Genomic DNA, 19,500 nt, shown 5'->3' on the forward strand with positions numbered 1-19,500 from the left:
GAGACTATGTAAAAATTAAGTGGGTTTATAAAAATAAGAAAGAGTGTCGGAGACAACCAGCGTTTATTTAGTAGATATAAGATTTGAACCGGACCAAACTACTTAAATTAAAAGGTCCGATAGGTAATTTTTGACCCAATCAAGAAGAGATTTATTAATACCAAATGCCTTTGAAATATAAAGGGCAATATTTCTTCTTTCTCCAAAACCATGTAAAGATTTGTTCGGTGAGATTTACCATAAGAGATCAGAAGTAGACCTATTGCAACAAAGCCATTCTGTCGGTCATTAGGAAGCTTTCGTTTTTCAATTTTTTCTTGTGCTGCAATTTGTTCAGCATGTCCATAACATTGGAAAGAAGGCACTAAAGTGCAATTGGACGATAGTTAAAGGGTGAAGATGATTTGCCATTTTTAGGGTTTTGCTTTTGCAATGATTTTGCAGGCATTGAAAAACATCTCATGGTCCTCAATATGATTGGAGGGATACTACGCTGGCCAGCAGATTTATGAATATTAAGAAGTTAGGTTAGGTTATGTTATAGTGGCTGTCCAAGATGGAAACGGACACATTTAGGCCAGTTTAATGGCCCATTGTGATACCACATGAACCTTGGAATGGAACCAGTTAGAGTCCCTTACGAAACGTGAGAGGCTGATTATACTGATATGATTTAGATCGTTTAGATCGTTAAAGAAGAATTCTCCTAGGTAATTCTTGCGTTTTCGAGCTAGAGCAGGGCATGTGCAGAGAAGATGAAGAACCGTTTCTTCCTCTTCCTCGTCCATACAGCTTCTGCAAAAGTCATTTGAGAATACGCCTAGTCTCGTGGCGTGCTTTCCTATTAGACAGTGTCCGGTTATGACACCTATTATCGAGCTTATATGCGATCTGCTTAGAGAGAGCAAGCACCTTAAACGTTTTAAATCCAGTGTTGGCCAGATGTTTTTTGTGGCTTGACACGTGGTGATGTTGGTCCACCTGGTGCCTGCCCTCCTCAAAGCATCTTGCATTAGTAGCAGTTTACAAGTAGCGATTGGTATGCCAGTACTTGCCAAGCGTGGTAGGATGGGCTGTACAGTACCGTTCCTGGCTAGTTCATCTGCCTTACAGTTATCTGGAATGTCTCTATGGCCCGGCACCCAGCAAAGGTGAATATTAAACTGTTGCGCCATCTCCATTAGAGATGATCGACAGTTATGGACTGTTATAGAGTTTGTAGAGACAGAGTCCAGAGATTTGATAGCGGCCTGGTTGTCGGTGAAAATACGGATATCAGATGTTGATATCACGTTTTCTTTGAGCCAAGACAAGAATTCCTTAATCGCCAAAATTTCCGCCTGGAACACGCTACAATGATTGGGAAGGCGGAATGAGAGACTTAATTTCAGTCGTTCAGAGTACACACCACCACCAACCCCTTCTTTGGTTTTTGAGCCATCTGTGTAAAAGTGGCTTGACTCATCCTCTAAGAATGTCCTATCCTCCCAAAAAGATCTGGTAGGTATAGAAATCTGGAAATTCCTGTCGAATTGTAGTTGGGGGATGGTGTAGTTTGTGTGCTTTGGAATTGATTCTAAGTACCTTAGAATTACGGAGTGGCCTATGTTGTTGTTAGTCCACTACGACGAAGCATTGAGGCGAATAGCAGAGCTTGCAGTTATTTGTATACTAAATATGTCAAGAGGTGTAAGGTAGAGCAAGGTGTCCAGTGCTGCAGACGGGGTCGTGCGAAGCGATCTGCTTATGAACATGGACCAGGTAAAGACAGCTGGTAAAAATTGCCTCAAGGATTGGTGCAATTATATCAGAAGCCTTTTGTAATTCGACCATCTGGTCCTGCAGCTTTAAATGGTTCGAAGCTGTTGGAGAGCCCATTGTAGCTTATCCTTTGTGATCAGACCTTGTGGATATGTTGAATTTGAACTTGAATGTATAAAACTGTTGCAAGTTTCGGTAAGAGAACTACCAGGAAAGTGAGTGTCCAATAGTAAGTACAGCGATTCATTACTTGAATTTGTCCAGGAGCCGTCTGTATTTTTCAAGCAGCTTGGCATAGCTGGATTAGTTGAAAGAATTTTCCGTAACCTAGAGGCTTCAGAAGTTTCTTCTGTCATGCCACAGAAGGATCGCCAAGAAGATCGCTTGGATTTCCTTAGTGCCTTCTTGTAGATTCTTAGGGATTCTTTGTAGGAGTCCCAATGAGAGGCTAGTCTTGCAGCTTTGGCTCGGTTAAAAAGTTTCCTGCATTCCTTCCTGAGCGAGTCAAGCTGAATGAATATTAAGAAGCGAAGGAAGATTTTTCCCATAAAATTGTTTAAGCTGTTTAGTACAGAAGAAGTCATGGTAATTTCTGGCAGCGTCAAATTAACATAAAAATGTACCACAAGCAAATTGGCTTCATTTATCGAGCATACACATGAAGTGATCGCAAACGGGTGTTGGAACCGAACCGAATAAATACGTATTCCACGAATTACAAGATGTTCTACCTTTAAAGGACAATGTTTTCCTTTATTTTATGTAAAATTATGTAAAAGCTTGGTTCGTTACAAGTCTTTTAAGCTTGTTTTAACTTATTCCGGGTTTCTACAGTGGGACTGGCTATGATACAATTTTTTTATTTATTAATTATTAAATAACTTGTTATGAAATTCTCGTGATCCCGCATACTCACTCTTTTCTCACAGTTAATTGCAAGTCATTCTGGAAGATGCCGCCCGCTGGATTCACTTCCAGGTCACAACGATTCCAGAAACTTCATTCCGCCACCCCGATTTTTTACCTTAATACTTACAATCGAGAAACATAAAAATCGCGGAAAACGTACTTCTTCGCAAAACTTTACTATCAACCCAATAAAAATAAGGAAAAATGATTATAAGTTCCGGATCTGTAAGTAAACTGGAAATATTACTCGTCTTGAACTAAGTTGTTCGAAACTTAAAAGTCCATACGTCCATAAACATAGTTTAAGTTACATACGTTAGATAGGATTTAATTACAATTTAATTATTTAAACAAAACTTAAACAAAAAATATAATTTAAATTATTAGCTTTAATATTAATTAAAGGTTTTAGGTTGGGCCTTAGGCCATTCTCCAACTGGAGTGACTTCTCGCCATCATGCAACTTTTCCGCACACATTTATCACCAGAGACCATACCGTCCAACTGGTTTGGTTTCACTTCCAAGGAAACCATCTCATCAACCAATATTACCAGTGTTGCCAAGTTGACCAGTTTCATGCCAAATTTGACAAGATATCATCGCTGTTGACATGAAATGAAATACAGATCTTGTAAAAAGTGTTTTGACTTGATTTTGATGCTGATTCGAATTTGAAAGACTTAGAGTTACAAACTACCTTATCTAGGATCCGAGTGCGAGGAAAAACTTAAAGAATTAAAGATCAATTCGGAAGTAACCGACGAAGACATTCATATTTTTAGAAAAAATTACAAAAGTTTTATTATCAAGCTTATACAAGAATTACAGCATAGAGTGCCAAAAAATTTAAAAATTCTCAAACAGATCAGCATGCTTTCTGTCGAAACATGCCTTTCCCAAAATAAAAGCTCCTTTCAGTTCTGGAAGAGATGAAGGTTGACCCTGATTCAAAAGAAAAAATTTCAAGCCAATGAAGCAACCTTTGTTTCATAAAATGGAAAAACATAAAAGAGACGGTGGCTTTCTGGTGCGAAATTTATTCGCATAAGGATGCCAGTGGAGAAAATCCATTTAAGGAGTTGGCAAAGTTTTCTTTATCAATATTGGTTTTACCAACTTTGAATGCAGAAGTAGAAAGAATTTTTTGTCAATTGAATTTGATTAAAACGAAACAAAGAAACAGAATTCAGCTGTTGTTAACTAATTCTCTTTTGACGATAAGAAATCATTTGCACAAAAAAAACTGTTGCAACAACTTTGCAATTCCTGCAGAGGTAAAAAAAAAAGTTGGAACTTATGCTATATACAATAATATAGATATAACCAATGAAATTGAATGTGATAGCTCAGATTTTGAAGATCTTTAACTTTATGTACCTTAACTTAAGTACCTATGTTCCTATTTTTATATAATAATAATTTATGAAATATTATTTGTTTAAATTAACTCGTTGAATTGAGGTTGAAATACTTTTTTTATTTTTTGTTTTGTTTATAATTAATAAAATGTATTTTTGTTATCATTAATATTTGGTGATTTGATATTTGACTTTTTTTTGACTAGAAACCAAATTTTCAAATATTTGACTTTTTTACTTGATTTGAAAGAGACAAATAAAGTCAGAATTGACTTTATCTAGAATTTCGACTTGGCAACACTGAATGTTACTGTCAAAAAAAATATGGTTTTCGCCACCGTACGGTAAACCACGGTCGTCCCGCTCTCACGCAGTAAAGTGACAACTTCTTTAAAATTCTAGGAAGGTGTGTTTTTGTATTGGAAGTAAAATTTCCGCAACAAATTCTTTGAATAGAGTTGGACAGCGCATCGAAATAGTTCGAAGTCGAATTATATTATCTTGGGCTGCTTTAAATTAAATACGTGTGGAATGAAGCATGCGTCTTTGACTACATCTTAAATATTATACCGTACTTAAACAGCTATATCATGGACAGGAAAGAATATTTATTTATTTATGTATCTACAAGTTTAAAGCTAACAGATTTGATCTTAAAAATAAAATATTACAAAATTATTTTAAAAAGTAAACAATAAAAGTAAATTGGCCTTAAACAAATCCCTAGAATTACTTAATTCAATAAATTGACAAACTTCATTGAATTGCCTTACCGATCTATAAATCGGCTCATTAATACCGTAGCTTGTTCTGGGAAAAGATTCAAACAGAAATTTTATACCACGCAAAGCTCTTGACGGAACATAAATTGGTACAATTAAAAGCAAAGATGGGCAACGTACGTGATAACATAAAATATCCCTCACAAGCATTATACCATGAATTTTTCTTCTTAATTCAAGAGACTTGATACCTAGAAAAAGGGATCTTGCTTTATAATCTGGGATAGAAGTCCACTTCATCTTATAAAATATGAATCTAGGAAACCGCCTCTGAACCTTTTCTAAACGATCAGAGCAGGTCTTAAAACCCGGATTCCAAATGACATCTGCATATTCCAATAAAGATCTCAAAAGAGATATATATAAGCATATTAATGCGTAAGGATCACTGAAATCAACACAATTACGTTTTATAAATCCTACAGTTGAATTAGCTTTTCCAATTACATAATCCATGTGACTTTTAAAGGAATAATTTTTGTCCAATATAACACCTAAATCTTTTATGTTTTCTACACAAGATAATACATTGGAATCGATCGTGTAATCAAAGCTAATGTGGATATAGGACTTATAGAAGGAGATAGCATTGCATTTTTTTATATTTAATTTTAAACAATTTAATTTACACCATTCGGAGACATGGTTAAGATCGTCCTGTAGCAGCTTGTAATCATGGAGGAATAATTTCAATTAGCTATATCCTATATGACGGTCATTTCACCAACTTGGGTTTCACTTAGTGCCACAACTGCTAGTCTATTTCCAACAGTTTGAACATACCATATAGCCGCCGAATATTACTATTTTCGACACAAAACTTATCAGCCGTCACAATACACAAAAACAACAGCAAATTGTTAACTTGCCTATTGCCTTCTCTCTAATCAAAGCTACTGATGTTGGTGAATTTGGTGCAATTCTGCGAACCAATTTTTAGAGCTATAAAAAATTAATCCTTCGTCCAAGTAAACATCGATTTTGGCTATTTTCTCCAATTTCAAATATGAACCCTACAATTTTTTAGAAAAGCAAATGTTTTAAACTTAAATTCTAGTGGGTCTTCTTAATATTTTCAAGTTGGTTTTTTTTAAATTGAATCTTAGGTGGTTAATGCACTACTATCTTGCTTTCAATAGTCTTTTTTATGTGATATCTGCTTTTTTTTGTCAAAAATGTCTGCTTATTTCTCTATAACTTGGAGGGTATATTGATCTTTCTGTTTTAGGATATCGGTTCCTATACTTCTTTGTAATCTTACTTATGATTCGCTTCATAAAAAGTCTCTTAAATTATCGAACTTTCATTAAACGCAATATTGCTTATATAAGAAGTATTTATTTCAAATAGATATTTGTGGGTTAAGCCCCCTACCAAGCTCAAATAAAATAACTGCTGCATGAATGACTTTATTATTATTTATATGGTCTCCAATTGCACATTTTCAATATTTGAACGCCATAAAAACAAACAAAACATAAATCCACCCTCACTCTCCTAAATGCAGTATTATTCCAAGTTAACTAATAAAAACAAACTGCATACAAAATTAAGGGACGACAGACGACCCAAAAATGGTTCAATTACCAGAAATGCATTTAATTACCCCATTTAAATTACCCTTTTTCCGTTTCTCAGTGGTATAGAATTTCCAATCAACTAAACCAACCAACACACAACATCCACCCGCTGATGTTTTTCTTTCTTTTGAAATTACTAAAATATCAAAACTGTTCCAGATACTCATTTCATTACAATTCCATTCACAGCTGGAAAATATAAATCAAGAAATTATGTGGAGTGTTTCAGAACGTCTCTCGGGCTCATTAACGATTAAATTTCATATTTTTGTATGTTTTGTACAGAAAAAGAAAAAAGGGTAAGAGATACTCCAACTCCAAACGGAATGCATCATCATCGTGCTCATCAGGGAACTAATAATATGATGAATGACCATCTGGTGAAGATACATTTCCTATATATATTTATGTACATACATTGTATTAGAAAGTGAATATTCCGGAAACATTCTGCTACTTATTTTGGTCCACTCAACATGCACAATAAGTTAATTTCTATATCATCATCATTTTAAAGAATTTTCTGGCTTATAAAATTTAAGAGAGAAAACCCCACGAAATTAGTTGGTTTTACTTGAAAATAAAATATGTACAGTAATGAAATAATTTAATGGAATCCCCAAATCTATTTTTAAAAAATCTAAAAATATAAATAAATATCTGGAATTTTAATTAAGTATCAAAAGTTTTTCTCATTAGGTCATATTTACAATAGAATTCATTTTTTTGGGAAATTTTATTCATCAGCAAGAGAAAATAATCTGGAATTTGTATCGTATTTTTAATCCAAACCTAATTCAATTAAATTGTAATGTATTCAGAATTCGTGTTTTGATTTCGCCAAAATCCTACCGCACACAAAACAAAAAAAAACATAGGTAAACACCAACCTGTCCATAAAATTATAATAAATCCATCTTTAGATATACATAAATGTAAATGGAAAAATACATGATATATTAGATGTTTTACGGACTAAAAATGAAACAAGGGAAATAATTTGTCGGAATTAATTAAGAAATTATAATTATTTTAAAAAACATGTTACTCAACGGTGAAGATCCCAAGTGTTGTAGAAATTGGACAGACAAATCAAAAATGACAAAATAAATTAAAATTTAAAGTATGAACAGGATTTTGGTTTTATTTGGAGTTTTTGGAATTATTCCATTATTTTTTGGATGCAGGCAAATTTGTTTGAAAACAAAAATTGCTTTTAAATTTCCAAAGAAAGAAATAATTTTCTGTCTTATTGTGGAATTGAAATCTCGACATTTCAACGTCCCTAGAATCTTAACCAAAGGTTCTTAAAGAGATGTGCGTGTGTGTACGTGCTTACGTTTGGGATGCATTTTTTCAATGCCAGTATCTGAAGAACCGAAATAGTGATATGAACTTCAAATACATTTTGTAGACTTTTTAAAAAAATCATTCTTCTTTCATAAATACTTGAAATAACATTTCAAACAAATAATTGTAATTTTTTTAATTCACTATTTATAAATTAAACTGAATACTATGGCGGATCCAAGAGGGCCTGGTCATGATCCCCCCTGAGAGATTATTTTGTTTTAATTTTCCCTTGCAATCGTATTTCGTTATTAGATATGGCTTTAAACTTTGCTGCTAATACTACTAACTGAGGACTGGACCAGGAATCGGAAATCCAGTCCTATTCCAATCTTACTTACTTAAGGTGGCGCTACAGTTCTGTGTGAACTAGGACCTCTACCAGCAAACTTCTCCATCTAGCTCGGTCCCTAACTAGATGTCTCCAGTTTCACACTCCAAGTTGGTGGAGGAGATCGCTTTCCACTTGTGCCACCTGATTCGCGTTCTTCCTCTACTGCACTGTCATGTGGCTGTGGATTCGAAGACTTTCCGGGCCAGAGCATTGGTTTCCATGCGCTATACGTGACCCAGTATTATCTGGGGGCTTATGCTGCAACTTTTCCTACACACCAAGTGTTTACTTTACCTCCTCGTGGTAGCCACCGGATACTGGTTATATCTTTAGATATAACTTGCGAAACTTGTAAGCGCGGGTGCAATATCGGGAAAAAAAACACCTTATGAAGGGCCCAACAAATTTGGAGGTTAGGGCAAGGGGCTTACAACCCCTACACAGTAAAAAACTTGGAAGTTATGAGAGAGATACCAGCCTCGGATAATGAACCCCCTCTTATGGTAATCAGACCCGGAACGACAATGGACTACGCATTGAGAGTTTGTACCTGGAATGTAAGAACCCTCTACACTCTAGGCGCAACTCAGAAACTTGAATCTGTCATATCGCAGTATAAGGCAGATATTACTGCGATCCAGGAAATACAATGGATAGGATCAGGGACAATTAAGAGAAAGAAATGCGACATTTATTATAGCTGTCATCAAAGATTGCATATATTTGGATGCGGATGCGTCGTGGTAAATCGGCTTAGATCGAAAGTCATGGATTTCAAACCAATAAGTGGTTGTCTGGCTGTGATCCGCATCAAGGCCGGATTGCAGAACATCAGTATTATATGTGCACACGCTGCTACCGATGATGCTCGGGAAAGAAGACATCTTTGGCAGATTAGTTGGAAGGCACAGCCTACACCAAGAAGCTACAGATAACGGCTTCCGACTAATCGACTTTGCTGCAGCTCGTAATACGGTGATAAGTAGCAAGTAAGAAGTTCAACATCGGTTGAATTAGCACATTGGAGAATGCCAGAGACTACAGTGAGCGCTTGAGCGAGCGACTAGCCGACGCACGCCATCCTCCCAAATACTACAGGCGTCAACACATTGTGGAACCAATATCTTGAAATAATAAAAAATGTAGCCAAGGCCACCATAGGTTACCAGCTTCCCCCGAAAAAGAACCCGTGGTATTATGATGAGTACGTAATATTGAAAAGATAGACGGAAAATACACGTGTGCAGATGCTGCAACGGAAAACAAGAGCAGCAAGTGAAGAGTACTGCACGAAAAGGAGAAATGAGAAAAAGACCCTGCGAAGGAAGAAAGATCTAGGAGTCGCGGGCCAAGAACAACACCCGACGTTTCTTTAAAAGGTCAAAGCAATTAGCTTCTGGTTTCAGAACCGGGACACAAGCTCTTCGAAACAGTTAAGGAAACCTAGTCACCGAAGCACAGGGAATTGTAGATGTTTTCAAGCAGCACTTCTAACAGCTGCTGAATGCGCAAAATGTCGATCAAGATAATGACGAAAGAGAAGCAAGACAAGTCAATGAAGACCCAGTCCCAGCCCCCAGCAGAGAAGAGGTAAAAGAGCCATCCAAAAGCTAAAAAATAATAAGTCCGCCGGGTCGGATGGCATACCCGCGGAACTCTTTAAACATGGAAGAAGTGTTTTGATAAACCGCATGTAACAGGTCATCACCAAAGTGTGGGAGGAAGAAAGCATTCCCACTGACTGGTCGATAAGCTCCATATGCCCTATCTACAAAAAAGGCTACCCGATGTTATGCAAAAACTACCGTGGCATATCCCTGCTTAATTTTGCATACAAAATCCTATTCAACGTACTAAGTGAGCGTCTTAAACCTTTCTGCAACCCAAATATCGGCACGTATCAGTGTAGCTTTAGGCCAGGCAGAACAACGATAGACCAAAGACCAACGAATTTCAAGTCAAAACTCACTATCTTTGCATCGACTTTAAAGCTTCTTATGATAGCATCCACCGCCAGGAGCTTATGATGGCGATGCCTGAATTCGGGATCCCGAAAAAACTCATCCAGCTGTGCAACATGACGCTAAGCAATACGCAGTGGAGTGTGCACATGGGTACCAGCTTATCCGAGTTATTCCAAACTTGCGCAGGGTTTAGACAAGGAGATGCGTTGTCATGTGACTTCTTCAACATAGTCCTGGAGCAGATAGTGTGTAAGGCAGGTGTGAGCACGGAGGGCACTATCTTTAACAAATCCACCCAGCTCCTAGGCTATGCGGACGACATTGACATATTCGGTCGATCCAAGAGAGCTGTGCTTGAGGCCTTCACAGCGATTGAAGAACAGGCGAAACTAGTTATTCTTGAAGTGAATGAGGACAAAACAAAGTACATGTTATCAACAAAGAAAGCAACATCTGTCCACCGCCTAGGACAAAACGTCACTGTTGGTAGCAACAATTTCGAGGTAGTTAAGGAGTTCGTCTACCTTGGAACAAACATCAATCCCACGAATGACACCTTAGTGGAGATCCGAAGAAGAATTACCCTAGCGAACCGCTGCTGCTTCGCTTTGGTCAAACAACTGGGTTCAAAACTCCTCACTCGAAAGACAAAGTGTCTGCTATACAAAACTTTTATTTTACCAGTCCTACTCTACGGCACCGAGTGCTGTACTATGATAAGTAAAAAAGGGGAATTGATACTGGGCACTTTCGAAACAAAAATTCTTCGACGGATTTTGGTCCCGTATGCGACGATGGCGAATGGAGAAGTAGATACAACCGAGAACTGTATGAGTTGTACCAAGATGTGGATGTAGTCCAGAAGACCAAGAAAAGACGACTACATTGGCTCGGCCACATCGAGCGAATGGACGACAACGTTACAGCCAAGAAAGTCTTCTCAGCCCAGCCCCCAGGTTCAAGACGACAAGGAAGACCGGACCTACGGTACAAGGAATAAGTACTGCGGATGCCAGAGCGTTTGGTCTCGGTGACTGGAGAATGCATGCGAGGGATCGTTCACGATGGAAGACTGCAGTATCTCAGGCTGAGACCCTTCATGGATTGTGAGCAAGTAAGTAAGTATACGTGACCCAGCCATCTTAGTTTTTGGACTTTTACCCTTCTGGCTAAGTCGCCCCATTGACATCAAGCTGAGTTCTTCCGATTATGTCAATGTCATCAGCATATGCTAGTAATTGGACAGATTTTAGACAGATAATGCCTCTGCACTATTCCTTCAAGTACTGTGTCAAAAAAATCGCATGACAGAGCATCAAATTGTCTAAAACCTTTTTTGCCAATTTACTATTTTTGGGCATTTTGTATGTTAAAGATCACTGTTACAAAAACTAATAAACAAAGCATCGAAGACATAGCGTTATTGAAACTTAGTATAGTGTTTATAAAAAGCAAAGTGACAGCTTTTTTTTTAACAAAATTAAAAATCTTAAACAATTCCTAAAAATTGGTATAAAAATTGATTTTGGACTACAAAATTAGCTTAAAGCTTAAGTAATTATTAAAAGCATAAGGTAAAGGAAGTTAATTTGACATTTTAATGTGCAAAATAAATATGAATACGCAAACATTTCTACGTGAATTTACAAACAATTATGCACCAAAACAAATTTTAACAATCTTTAGTTAAGAGCTTAAAATTTTATCTAGCAACAATATTTAAAATCACTGGTCGACAAGGTTTTTTTTGTCATTAAAATTGCACTTTTCAAATGGGTTTTCATGCCCTTAATGCAATTCCGACTTCAAGTCAGGTTTTTGATATATTACTTTTTAAAATTCGAAAAAACGCGTACATAAAGCTTTTTGAGGTTATCTAAATTTATAAAGTAGCTTTTTTCGGATTTAATCTGTGGTGGTTGTTTAAAACTTTAATCCAATTCGTCGGGTGAGAGATTGATATTATTTCCAAAAATATTAAAAACATCTTCATAAGTTGTTGAATTGTACCTGTCTTATCCAAAAGAAACGTTAAGCCATTTAAGCTTAAACGAATTTCAACAGAAAAAGACAAACTGCTTTGAAAGTAAGTTTTGTTTCTGTGCCGAATCTATTGGCTAAAAAATTCTTTTATATCAAGTTTTTGAAATATATTAAAAATATAAATATAAGGTTAAAAACAGATTCGAAATCTCTTATCAAAAGCGCTTAAATTTAAGTGTAAAACGTATTTTTCAAACCTATGAAAGCATCAATTTCAATGTTTTATCAAAACTTCATATAGAATCAAAGAAGAATTAAAATTTCCATGAATTAAGCAAGATACTAAAATGATTTAAATTGAATCTAGAAGAGAAAATTTTGTATTTTGGAAAGTCATTACATTATACAATTATCTTATTGTATTTATTTTATTTGTAGGACTTAAACTTGTCGACCAGTGCACTTTACTAGCGACTTCAAAATTTTAAACCTTGAGCTAAATTACCTGATTAGCTTAGTAAATTGCTAAGAATGGCTTTAACATTTTACAAAATCGTTTAAAATTTTAAGGCATTGACTTCATACTTTCTTATTTATGTTTTTAAGGTACTTTAATCTTAATCAGCTCATAGCAACGATCTAATGAATGTTTTCTTCTTCTTCTCTTTATATTATATCGTCATTTGAAATGTGTAAAGGTACTTGTATCTTGTATCTTGCATTGAAAATGCACACAAAAACTGTTTACTAAGACAGATTTAAAAAGAATTTCTTATCGAATCCTGGCAGAAAATATCTTCAAGTAGGTACGTAGATTCACAGACAGAAACAATTGAGTTGAAAAAAAAACTAAACAAATTTCAAAACAAGGCCATAATATTCAACAAGGACCTTACCAATACCGCAATGTAATTTTTCTCTTCATTTTCAGATTGATGTGATTAAGCACGACAAAGGGTGACGTGTAGCAACAATCTTGACAAAAACGACGACGACGACGACGACGACAACGACGACGTATCCTTTAAAAACGATTGTCATATGCTGGAGAAGAACACCTTCGATTTTAAAGTATAGTGTGGATAACGGTTGATGTCAAACCCTTAAATTTTGTTACAAAGGCTTTTGAAAATGAAGGAAAAGTAAACAATTTAGCAAGACAACGAAACTTTCGCTGTTATAGCAAGGTTTACTTTTTATCGTATGGTTTATCGCTGGTGACAGTAGGACGTCAAATAATGTCCCTATTGACTTCATGATGACAATGTGGAGGCAAAATTCCATCGAAATATCTGCTTTTGGCGCTAGACTTTAGTTTCTCTGCTTATTACAAGTAAATCAAGCAAGAATAAAGCTCAATACACATTACCACAGTCGCTGAATCGGTTAAGAAAACTAGGCAGCTTAAAGGATGTATAACTCGGAAGAAAATGAGGGCTGGAAGTTTAATATCCATAAGTGAGGACATTTTGAATTTGGACCTCATAAAAAGATAATACAAATGATGGCTTAGGTTCTACTCATTGGAAGAAAAAAATAAACCTTCGACTTGAAAAAACGGATGCATTCAGATTTAAGAATCCTTAAAAGATTACTTGTTAAAACAACACTGAAAAAGCAAAACAGGAGAACAAATTCCACTAAGCAACATCGGATTATTTTATGAAAAAGCCACCGAGTATAAAGAAAACTATGTAAAGCACAAACAAATAAAACGAGAACTAAAACTAAAGCTTCCCTGGAAGGATTAAACTGTCCTAATAGAATTCGAGGGAATTGCTCTTGCTAAAGGGTGCTCTAGCTCAATGCTGCCATAGAAGAGTAGAAGACTTTGACAACAATGATGATGATGATGCTGATGATAAAGAAGAATTAAAAAAGAAGAAACCTAGAACAATGGCTCATCTAAAACAAAAACACGGGCATCATCGTCATGAAATTCGTTGTCAACTTCATCACGGAATGGTGAATGGTGATGAGGATGACGATGGCGATGACGATGGCGATGGATGGATGGATGTTATCAGCGTAGGTCGTCTGGAGCACTGCGATTGCGATGGCGATGGTTCTGGCCTTCTAGGAAAACACAGCTAATATTTTCATTTTACTTCTAATATTTAGAGTGTCCTTTTGTTTTTTTTTTTGTGTGTATTGTGTTGTGTTCCATTGATGGCCATGCGTTTTGTTTGAATCTTCCTGTTGTTGTCCTGTTGATGCTTTCTTAGGATTACAAAACCCTTCTGAAGTACATAGGTATACGGATTACGGATGTTAATTCCAATAGCAACTTATTCAATCTCGTGTCGAATAGAATGAAAATTATAAATACAAGAATTGTGTTAGGACTTATGTTGCAGCAATGCCAGATAGCTTGATAAAAGTACAGCTTGTTTCGTTTTTTTCTAAAGAATTCTAAAGTTCAGAAGGTTACAAACTACTAGGAGCAATCAATTTTCTTTAAAACTTTGAGAGGGAGATCTGAGAATTTGTAAACACTTTCTTGAGAATTTGTCTTAAAGCTTTCAATACCCATTCCAAATTCTTGATGTGCGACAGAAAAAAGGATCTCAAGTGTAAACTAGTGTTAGAAAAGGTGGATATTAGGGCTAATGTGTCTTAATTTGACACCAAACTTATATTTTTGGACATTACACCACTAAAATCCTTACGTAGAGTGCGAACTGAGGAAATAATCACAGCTGTATGGGACATTGCTAGTAATGATCATGAGTTATCGATTCAAGGCCGTTTGTAGAAATTGGTCGTATGTTTCTGGAATTCCACTACATTTAATTTGTTGGGGCACTCAAGGTGTTCAAAACATGTTTGAAGTTTAAAAACAGTGCGAGCTTCACGAAAATAGTAGAGCATTAAAGAGGAGGTACCGGTGATCTTAAAGTTTTGAATATCAAAATGATAAGAGTTGGTTAAAGCATTCTCCATTCTTGATGTGCTTAACAGCACAAGATTTGATTTACTGCAAAAGAATCTATATAATTGAAAGTTCGGCCGAAATTGAACCCTAGGTTAAACTGATAAGCGTTTCTGCGAAAATGAAAGTTGAATAGTTTCCTAGAGGCAAGTGCCACTCCTGAATAGTGGCATCGGGGTGGGTTACTCTTTAACGATTAAATTCTACACGGTTAATAATTTCCCATTGGACAATGATGTCGAGATCGAAATTTAATGAGCTTAACACAGGCTGTTGTTAAAGTTCAACATCCGAAGGACAAAGATGAGAATCTTAAAATGAATATGAAAAGCTGAAAGCACTGATGTTGGCGAAACAGTTTAATGGATGAAGATAATTAAAAAAGAACCGGAGACAAAACGAAGCCCTGCGGAACACCATTTATTTTATGAATTTTACACTTAAAGCCATCCAATACAACTCGTATTCAACGGTTAGAAAGGTAATTTCTAATCCAACGAAGAAAAGATTCATCAGTACCAAAAGCACCCATTTTCGATAAGAGAGCTTGATGCCAAACTCTATCAAATAATAATAAAAACAATGTAAAGATTAGTTACACTTTTCTGTTAAATAAACTGTAAAATCACCCATTGATATGAAAGCCATACTGCCGGTCATTAAAAAAGCTTTCGTTCTTCGAAATATTTCTTTCTTCAGCGTTTATTAACCCAATTAAGGAGTAAATTGGGCACCTAGATGTCATACGATCTATCACCTCTTAACTATTTGTTGTGGTGCTATGGTGAGGCTCATGACTACAGCCCGCTTGCAATCGCATACGAAGAAGTAAAATTTAGTTAATTATTTCTTATTTTTTGCCTCGCTGTGTTGAAGGAAAATGCCCAAACGAGTAAAATAAGATTTTAGACAAAAAGTTCAAGATTAGTCATTTGAACCAGCAGAAGTCTGATATTTTATATGTCTTACCCCGCATAATACATATTTTACATCTTTTGCCTCTATTACAATCAACCAAAGACCTATCTTATCCATACATATTTTAATACTTAAAATGGATATCAAACTTTCAAACAAATCCAAAAAATTGAAAGAGGAAGGAGTCGAAAGTTTTAAATCCGCCAACCATTCAGGACATCATTTTGATTAAAAGCATCAATCAAGATACAATTTGTGTATTCAAATTCTTAAATGTGAGCCCTTCTACGACTTATGTAAGTTTTTCTTTTTAATGAATGATGAAGACGATATGGCAATGCTTTCTGTATTGCTGACATAGTCCATAGACATACCCAAGACCCAACACTAACCCATCTACCTTTCTACTTTCATCCAATGGAATATTTGTTTTTCAGCCCGGTTTCAACTCCTTTTAGTTTTATCCGTTTTCTTTTTTATATTATTTTTTGTGTTTCTTTGTTGTTTCTATTTGGCCTGGTTCTTCCTGTGTGTTAATCCTTTTCACAGTTTCATTTTTATCTCCCAGCCGAAGGATTAAATTACGTATGCTGAACAGGATTCTGTTTCGCTGCATTAATTATGCTAATGCATTTAGTGAGGGAGAAAGCATCACACTACCAAACCCTCTATACATACGAGTAAATGAACATTTGAACATTCATGTTCCTTTACCGCTACCATCATGAAACATACCCTTGTGCTTGATTGTGTTTCTCTAAAAATGGTTAACTGTGAGAGATGTGTATAGTGTAGTATGTAGTGTGCATGGACATGGACAAGGACTTTATATAGGTACAGGACGAGGTTGTTCAGGCTCAGGATCAGGCTTCTTCGGTTCAGTGGCATTGTCATTTAGATGCATAATGTCAGATAGAAAGATACATACCTACTATATACGAATTATATATAGAAACGTTGCTGAAGGATAATTAGCACTGAAGTCAATTAAAGACGTTAGAGAGTATTTTGTGGGAGTTTGTGTGGACGACTGCTATACGAGTGTCGTGGGTGTTTTTTTGTTTGTTTTATTTTATTTTCGTTTTGTATCTTTTTTATTTTGTTACGAACGCCTTGAAATGGCATGCAATGGATGACAGATCAAAAGAACGAATAGAATTATTTACTTAATGAGAGCAAATGGAATGCGGAAGAAATTGGGCATTGATGGTTGGTTTGGTTGGTTCAATGTCGGTTCAATGATGGTAATGTTGCTATTAGGGTGGCATCTATATAGTGGACCCTTTAAGAATATACAAGTCTGTACAAATTAAGGTTTTAATGGAAACAATGAGGATGACCTTTTTCTGTTTTGAGGAAAGGTGGGGTATGATGTGCGTTTTATTTTTCACTTTTTCCTGTTTTTGTTGTTTTGTTAAAGGACGAGACAATTGGGTTGTGTTCCTGGTTTGAATGTTGATTTCATGTTTATTTTTGTCTTTCTGTTTGTTCATTTTTATTTGAGATTTGTTTTAGTAAAGTAATTAGTTCATTATAACCAATAAAGATAAGAAGACCCAATAAAGGTTACGAGATTATAATCAAGTTAGAATTAATTATATCCTAGGTATACCTATACTTACACTTTGATGCTAGGCACTTGAGGTAGGCAGATATGTTCCAATTGTGTAGAACAATTATTTTCAAATAAAATATATTCACCAATATTACATCTGTAAACAAAGTAAAATTGTTATTAGACAAATAATTATTTCGATGTTTAAAGGATATTAATTATGAATTTAGAATGTCTTCATTTGTTTTGATGCCAATCCCTTTGACACAGATCTAAGGGAGGGAGGGGGTGTGGAGTCGTTAAGTCAATATAGTTTAGTTTTTTTAAACAATTGAGTAAAATTTTAACTACTGAATTTTTAAAGTTAAAGAAACCATTCTTGATACAATATATAATCGTAAATTGCTAAAAAGGGCTTTAAAATTTTACTATTTTGCGACACTGACTTTATTCATAGATTCGTTAGTAGAAGAGTGAAGAACTACTAAATTTGTGTTATAGCCATATAATAAAGAAAAAACATTTAGACATGCTATTAGATCACTGAATTGATGTATAATAGATGTTTTATGATTTGAAGCACAAGTTTGTTTAAAGACACTAAAAAAATCCTAAAATTAAGTAACTTTTCTTGATTTGTTTTACTAGACATTTAGTTGCATTCAAAAAAACTTTTTTACACCAATTGCGATTCTGTGAAGCTAGTCTTCAGTTTTATTTTAGTTTTTAAGTGTAGGCTTATTAAAAGTTTGGGACTTCTTGAAAGTGAAATATCAACATTTTAAAATCCCTACTCTACCACTATGTAGAGAGCTAATAAGAGATTTCATAACGACGTAATTTTGTCAGAAAAACTTAGGTCAGTGTACAGGTAATAAAAAGTTCAACGACATTTAACTATAGTCGAGCTTTATGGACCAATTTCAATGAAAGAGTTGCGAGATACTTTGAAATCAATGAAAAATGATAATAAGTCTGCCGGAATCGACGGTATTCCCGTTGAATTTTACAAAAACGCATCAGAAAATTGTTTGGTTCATATTAGTCTATTCGTTAACAGGCTTCATAAGGAAGACTCTATTCCGAAATCTTTTTTAAGAGCATGGATTTGTGCAATATTTAAAAAAGGTAAGCCCAGCGCCCAGACAACTACTGGGGCAAATCGATTTTACCGTGCCTTCGGAAAATATTCACCCATCTTTTATACCATAGGTTGTCGAAATAGCTTAAAGAGAATCAACTACTTAGTATTTTCCAAGCCGGTTTTCCATCGGGCCAGTTGACCATATTATATTTGCACTCACTACTATATTCAAGATGTTTTTAGAGAATAAAAAAACTTTACGTTTAACTTATAAAATTTTTCAATTTATAAAAGCTTCTTAAAATCGATACCTTTGCTGCTGTATGGCATGGAAGTAGAATGTCTAACTTCTTCAATACAAGTGCTGGTGTTCCACAAGGTTGTGGATTAAGTCCATTAATGTTTACCCTATATATTGAAGACGTATCCAAAGATTTCCATTGTGATATTTAGGTTTTAGGATGACATTGTATTATTGGCTGTTAATCCCAAAGCTTTGCAGTTTCAAATAAACAAGCTCAAGCGTTTTTGACATTTATGGGGTTTAAGTATAAATGTTGCAAAGTCGAAAATCATGGTTTTTGAAAATACTCATCGAAGAACAACTATCCAAGAGAAATAGTTTTTGGAACGTGAACCAATAGAAGAAATAGTAAATCAATTCAAATACTTAGGTTTCTTGATAACTCGTAACCACGCTTTTCGAACACATGTAAAAGAAAAATGCACTGCAGCCAAAACGGCAATAAATCTTATGCGGAATAATTTCTTCTGCAACAAGTATGTGGATGCAACTGCTAAATTTAAAGTGTTTGATGCAACCATTAAAACATGTCTGTGCTATGCCAATCAAGTGTTTGGCTCTCAAAACTTAGAAGAGTTTGAAGTAATGCAACTCTTATTTTTCAAGCGCATCTTTAAACTGGATAACTCAACACCTACATATTCAATACATACTGAAATCACATGACAGCGCATCACTTTGTCTA

At 35.3% G+C, this 19,500-nt stretch overlaps 1 protein-coding gene across 2 annotated transcripts in view; it reads right to left on the reverse strand.

Annotated features, from left to right (window-relative positions):
* LOC129952446 (uncharacterized) overlaps positions 1-17,556 on the reverse strand; it is a 271,289-nt gene extending 253,733 nt beyond the window's left edge. The window contains exon 1 of one of the 2 annotated variants that reach the window (XR_008782313.1): positions 17,495-17,556. The gene's annotated coding sequence lies outside the window, so the exon portion shown is untranslated. The remainder of the gene's footprint in view (positions 1-17,494) is intronic. The other variant, XR_008782320.1, reaches the window with a different exon arrangement.
* Positions 17,557-19,500: the final 1,944 nt, after the last annotated feature.

The sequence above is a fragment of the Eupeodes corollae genome, chromosome 1, assembly GCF_945859685.1.
Source record: "Eupeodes corollae chromosome 1, idEupCoro1.1, whole genome shotgun sequence".
Taxonomy (NCBI): Eukaryota; Metazoa; Arthropoda; class Insecta; order Diptera; family Syrphidae; genus Eupeodes; species Eupeodes corollae.